General features: G+C 41.5%; 1 non-coding gene across 1 annotated transcript; it reads right to left on the bottom strand.

The window, feature by feature from the left end:
- Positions 1-4,058: 4,058 nt before the first annotated feature.
- TRNAI-GAU (transfer RNA isoleucine (anticodon GAU)) lies at positions 4,059-4,132 on the bottom strand. Its single transcript has one exon. It is a non-coding gene; the product is annotated as a tRNA-Ile (tRNA).
- Positions 4,133-6,964: the final 2,832 nt, after the last annotated feature.

The raw sequence follows: 6,964 nt of genomic DNA, 5'->3' as shown, positions 1-6,964 counted from the left end.
GGGGGTTTCTCTTAACTAATACAAAGTCCCAAAGTCATCTTAGAAGGCAAAGACACTGTCAATTCCATTATTTGAAATGCTTTCTAAACTTGATTTAAGTTTAAAATCTTCTCCCTTCCCATAATGAAACGAGGGCCTGCTATAGGCTGGCCTCTTGCAGGGAGCTAGAGAGTGCGGTCCTTCTTTCTTTTCCTGTTCTCTATCCAGCTTACTTTCCAGTTTATGATCTCTGTCGGAGTGTTGATCAGAGAGGTTGGAAAGGAAAGGGGGAAGGAGAATTTTTATTCGGCCAGTGTGGTTGTAAGATGGCTTCACACTTTCTGGGTCTGGCAGATATTTAAAGTTGACTCACTTCCGGGGGTTCTTTAGAGACCTCAATATCATACCAGTCTTTCTCCTGCAGTGTCTGTTCTGTGTGCATGCATGCTATTCCTGCACCACCTTCTTCTGCAAGCTCTAGGGAATGGGTGACCCACCTCAGCTTCATTTCTGTTGAGGTCTCATTGTTCCTCCGATGTCCCTAACGGAAAAGGTCTAAGATGGTTCCCCCACTGACTCTCAAGTTCATGCATATAGCCCACAAACTGGCCACAGGAAACACTCATTTATTGTCCCCAAAACTCTGTGCGTGCAGCTCCATCATACTGTAGCAGCAACCCTCCTTCACTCTATCAGCAGAACAGCTTGCCAGTCTTATCTCCAGCCCCGGGATTTCCAGGATAGTAGTCAAGCCACATCCACACTGATTAACTAGAGGGGAAACAGCAAGCTACGAAAGTGATTCCCTTGCAGCCCATTACTCAGCTTGTGCTAAGAGCAGACACCCCACCCCCTTAGGACCGGGGCTTGAGACTCACAGCACACCAGCATCTCTTTCAGTAAAAGTCTTTCACATCCAATCCTCTCTCCCTCTCTGCCCACTACCACTTTAAGTCCTTGATAGGAATGACTCACCTATTCAGTTCTCTGCCATCTACTTTGAAATTGCTGCAGAACAATCTGTTTTACCACTCACTGGTCATATTGTTGTCTCAGTTGATACATGCCTTTAAACATCTTTTTGCACCAGCATTCATCTCTCCCCACATCTGTGAGGTGTTCCTAAGAGAACATTGCTCTTTGGGGGTATCTAGCCAATCTCTAGCTCCTAACATAGCACTTTTAACCCTCTTGCTAATGATTGAGTCAGGAATTGAAGCTTAAGTTAATCAGGAAAATATTCTCCTGGTCTGTATTGGCTCAGGTTGAGCCTATGTCCTAAATTAGCCATTGTATCAAAGGGCAAGAGGGTTCCTCTCTATTTCACCTGCTGGTATGAGAACAATAGGATGTCATCCTAGTGGCTGCTGGCAGCCTTCTTATGGTCATGAGGAAAAACATCCTGAGGACAATACCTGGTGGAGGCAAAGCTGAGACCTGGGGCCCTTATCATGGTGTGGCTGAGACTGATCTAACTTTAGACTTCTTTTTGTAGACGAGAATAAGTGTCTTTATTATTTTAGCCAAGTTAAGTCAGCATTTCTGTTGTTAGCAAGCAAAAGCTAGTGATCTTCCATAGCTTCCCTGTGTCAGGTCATGAGTCCTAAACCATTCACTGTGGAAACGGAAAACACTTGGTAACGGAAAACAAGTGGAAACAGAGGATGATGAAAAACATTAATTGGGATAGTAGAGGTTATTTGTTTCTTCTCTGGAACTGGGGAATTTTCCAGGAACCAATGGACTCCTCCATATTTGGGGGTAAAGAAAGAGATAAAGGAATGCAAAAGAGTCAAAGGTGTTATTGAGACACACAAATGCTTCTGAAAGTAACTTCTGAAACAATTCTCCTTTGTGGTTCCAGTTTTAATGTCTCAATTGCCTGGGCACTTAATAACACACATATAGCACCTGAGGAATTAACGGTATCAAAATAATTGCTTCACATCTGTTGCAGAAGTCCACTGATCATTTCCTTCTCAGTGAGATTTTTAACCTAAATTTTATTAATTTATGAGACTAGTATTTTTTGGGGAAAAAACTAGAAACGTATTTTATAGAAAGATACCAAGTCAACACATGAACTTATGAACTTCATTTTCGATTAAATGAATGCCTTTATGGGAAGTTGCAGTTTCCAGCCAGCAAGGCTCTTTAGTTAACCACTTTGATTTTATTTTATTAGAGTACTTAATTCTATCAGTTTGGTAAATTACCTGTGCACTCTGTGTATTTCTGGGAAACTCAGGACCTCTTTGTGAGTATTTTGATGTGTTCAATGTAAAGAAACAAGCTCATGCTATGAGCAATGCCACTTTGCTTCCAGGTTCCTTTAACATCAGTGATACAGACAGAAATGAGACACTTAGGATGGCATCATCTGTATGATGGTTGGAGAAATGATTACTAACCTCTGAATGTCTCTCGCATATTCCTCCTCTACCACTTTGGTTCAGACTTTCATTATCTCGCTGGATGACTGCAAAGTCACTGAGGTAGGATCTTTTTAAGCTCTTTTCTTTCCCCTCTCAGGCCAGGCTTCACGCTGTCTCCAAATAAATCTTACAGGCACACATTTCTCATCACATCCCTGTCTCACTCAAGAGCCCTCAGGGACCCTCCACTGCTGGCCAAAATCAATGGCATTCAGAGCCATGGTGTTCAAGGGCCTTGTAATGTGACCCAAACACACTTTTCAAGCTTTTCTCCCCATCTTTCCCTGAACGCACTCCACGACTCAATCAACTGGATTGTGTGCTTTTTCCCAAATGTTCCTCACACTCCCATTTCTCTGAGCCTTGGCTGTAACCTTTCTCCTATGCTGACTGTTGTCTTAGTCCGTTCAGGCTGCTATAACAAAAATACTATACGCTGGGTGGCTTAAACAACAAACATTTACTTCTCACAACTCAGGAGTCTGTGTTCAAGACCAAGGCTCTGGTAGATTTGGTGTTTGGTGAGGGCTTGCTTCCTGGTTCATAGATAGCTATCTTCTCACTGTGTCCTCACATGGATAGTGCTTGCGCAGGGTTGCATGAGAGGGCAAGACCCTCACTGCATGAGAATGTCCAGAGGCTATAGTTTGGGGGACCCCCATCCAGGAGTGGGAGGGCAAAGGAAATCCCTGGGGAGAAGATGGTTGAAGGAAAGGCTTACATGACTAGGTGGTATGTCTCTGGGTCAGAGAGCTGCAAAGGGCCGCAGCAGCTTGGAGTCTTACAACCACAAGCTCTGTTTTATCAACGGCCAGCAGATGTGGGGTTAGGTTTCCAAAGGTATGCAAAGCAGGCAGCCTCTAAATGGCTAAAAGTGTGCTCGTTTAGGCTATTTTTAAAATAATTGGATGTGTAAAGTTTTGAGTTTGATGCTGGTAGGCTTTTGAACTAATAGATCTCAACTGTCAGTGAAGAAATAAACAACCTAGGGGTCAGTACCCAAAGACCATTTGGGGCTCATTTATATAACATAATGGGTGATAAACAACTCACAGTCAGTGCTACAACAACAATTTAAAAATTGCATTCAGTATTAAACATTCACGATTTAGGAGATACGCCAGCAAATAGCACGATTTATACTTCAGAATTGCAAACTGGGAAAAAACAAAACGGATTTGCTTGGTGATGGCAGCACTTGGGAATGGAGGATGGGGAGGCAATTGTTGGCTCAAATAAAGATGTATAAAAAAAGTTTACATGTCCTACTGTGTTTTTATCTAGAAGAGAAACCATCACTCATTCTCGCCTCTCTCTCTCCCAAATAAATCTATGCGAACTCTAATCAGAGCTCAGCACAAGATGCCCGAACTGAAGTGTTGCCCAGTAGGATGGGGAACAGCAGCCCCCCCATTGCTGTGACCACACTAATGGTGCCCCCTCATAGCTGCTGCGTAGGTTGTTTTCATGAAGGCAGTTCACTTCCAAGTGAAAGAGATGAAAATATTGGATAAAATGTGTTATTCTTTCATGGGGTGGTGTGCCATTAGAATTGTTTATGCAATCACAATTTATTTATTTATTTATTTATTTATTTATTTATTTATTTATTTATTTATTTATTAAGGAGGGTGCAGCTCACAGTGGCCCATGCGGGGATTGAACCAGCAACCTTGGTGGTATCAGCACCACGCTCTAACCAACTGAGCTAACCGGCCACCCCGAAAGTGTTCCACAATTTATATTGTCCCCTTACAGAGTACGTCTTCTTGGTTTTAATAGAGGAAGCACCTACAACTTGGATTCATTTTCTACAGTCCAGAGTTGATAAATGCTCCCAATTATTTGTTTGTATATAAGTCCAGAAGCATAGAAACTCTTTACAAAACAAGAGCTTAGCATATTAGAAATTCATTAGTTCCTTAAGAAGTTTCTGGGACATGGGTCCTACTGTAAAATTGTAATTACTGCTTAATATTCCTTGAGATGTTTCCTAAGTTAATCCGAATAGGTAGTTTGAACCCTGTGACCCTTGATAACTATGTTTTTGCTCAACAAATATTTATTGACTACCTGCTACGTGCCTGGCACTGGGCCAGAAAATGGGAACATGGCAGTGAATAAGTTCAACGTGATTGCTGCCCTAGTGGTGTGGAGACTGACGCAGTGGTGGCGATAAAGCTGCCCCAAATTGAAGATTCTGACAAGGTAAGACAAAAATAAGTAGTTTTGCTGTTTTATTTTCTTCTGGCCTTGGCTCCCCTGAGGCTACAACTGATTGACTTCGGTTACGAGTCTTGCTGGAAAGAAAGTGCCTTTTTTAAGGGAATTGATAGCTATGTAAGCATATCACTGGTCTGAGGACGTTAACTAAGCTGCAATTCATCCCCGATCAGCCTCAAGGAGGCCAGTTTATGGAATCCCACATTCTGACTTATCAAAATATCCTTTTGACCTTGAAAACTTTCGTGTTGATGCCATATAGCTAGAAAACAAAGTATTTTAACAAAATGCTTGCATCAGTGACTCCAAATTGACACCACCTCTGTAGGTTGTCTAGCGTGGGAAACCTTTCTAAGGCTTATTTTATTTAGTGCCTGCAGGACACTGAAAGATGCTAAAAGATGACAAGCAGCATGTTAATTAAAGAACTGACATCTTTCAATTTACTCTTTTGCTTGCAATATTTTCCTGTCTCCCCCAACTCCCATCCCCACACCTGCTATTACCAAAGAAATGTAAATGAAAGGTTTCACAGTTTTTACATGAATAATTTTGGGGCAGAAACTGCTCTTCTCGTCAGCCACTTTACAGCAACGTCCAACTGTGTGCCCTGTTACGTTAAATGTTGATCTTTTTAACAGAAGGAAAAAATCATTTCGATAAAGGTTAATGCCTCCTTAATATTTATACACTTGAATCATACTGAAAATGCATTTTTGAAATTCTGAAATCTTGAATTAATATGACAATGTGCAAAGACTGTGTGACACCATTTGTAATTCATTAGCGCATACTTTACAATATATTAGCATCAAATGCGGAATGCTCTGTCACAATTCAGGCAAAGCCTGTGAGTTTCACCCTGGCCTATTCTCTAGCACTTTAACATGGATGCCAAGAGACAATTCCAAATGATTCTTGCAGATCAGGAATAAATTAATTTATCCAGCAACCTGCTAGATATAATATATTACTCTGAGAAACACGCTACCAAACAGTCGTCCAACATATGTTTGTTTCATTTCGAGCAGATTTTGAACACCAGACTGCTATAATGTGAACGAATGGTGACATGATTTTAGTAAATTAGGGACTGCATCTGCTGAACTGCACCTGTCATGTCTTCCTTGCATAGTGAGTCTGCAGATAATTAACAGTTGCTACAACCCACATCATTTTGAAATAGTGTCTGGATGAGCCCACATGTATCACCAATGGGTACTGGAACAGATGGAAATCTAAGTGTCATAGATTTCATAACTTGGTTCTTTGCTGGTGCTAAAGCCCTCTGGAATATTTATTTTAATGGCCTGATCTCCTGGGAATCTGAAAACCAGTCTCTGACTGACCAATCCACACATTGTCCAAAACAGTAATTTAATGGCTATACTTAGTTTGACTACCACCTCAAATATTTAAATCTTAAGTCTTAGAAATTCCCAAATCTCCAAAAATCCTTTGGCATCCTAGAAAATTCAGCTTCCCTGAGTTTGAAAACTTTTACAAGGAGCACATAGCACAAGAGTTTATGTTTAAAAATATTTATAAGGATATTCCTGGTTTTATTATAATTACAGAGAAAGCTGAACCCTCTGAATTTTAGAATGGACAAGTCTGTTTCATATTCTTTATTATTCTCTGTGGCTGAACTCTTTAGAACTGTAGGGCAATATTTTTTTACCTATTGTGTAGTGTGTGTGCATAAGGGGTGTGTGTATGTGTGTGTGTGTGTGTGTGTGTGTGTGTGCACGCGCGCGCATATGCATACAGAGCTTTCTGGAACGCAGCAAATACACTGTTGGATGCATGAGTGTAGTCTGTCCTTGTGATCCTTGTTGCCTGTTCAAGTGAAGTTGTTCTTGCTTCCTCCCTTTGAGCATCAACAGAGAGCTTTCCTCTTAGCCTCATCCCTGCCATGCTGCTTCATCCCTCCAGTAGTGTATCAGGGACTACTAATTGCTTCCTGATGTCCATTTTATCCCCTCTATAGTAATATAAAGCTGGATTTTAGCTACGTACATTGCTGCCCATCCAAGTACACATTTTCCAGTCTCCCTTGTCGCTAGGTGTGGACAAATGACTTCATTTTAGACAATAAGGTATAAATGGGTCCTCCTTGGACCTCTTCCATCAATCTGCTGCCTGGAACACCAACTCAATGGCTTGGGCCCCGGCAGCCATCACGTGCAATATCAAGTGAGGTCTACACAGTGAGCTGGAAGGAGCCTTGTGCTCTGACCACTGAGGGACCTTACCAGTCCCAGGTTGTCTACTTCCAAATTATTTTATGTAAAAGAGAAAAAAAACCTCTATCCTTTTGGCATTGT

This window comes from Rhinolophus sinicus, linkage group LG06 (assembly GCF_036562045.2).
Source record: "Rhinolophus sinicus isolate RSC01 linkage group LG06, ASM3656204v1, whole genome shotgun sequence".
Classification (NCBI taxonomy): Eukaryota; Metazoa; Chordata; class Mammalia; order Chiroptera; family Rhinolophidae; genus Rhinolophus; species Rhinolophus sinicus.
Note: the sequence above shows the minus strand (reverse complement) of the source record. Positions and strands in the feature narration are given on the sequence as shown.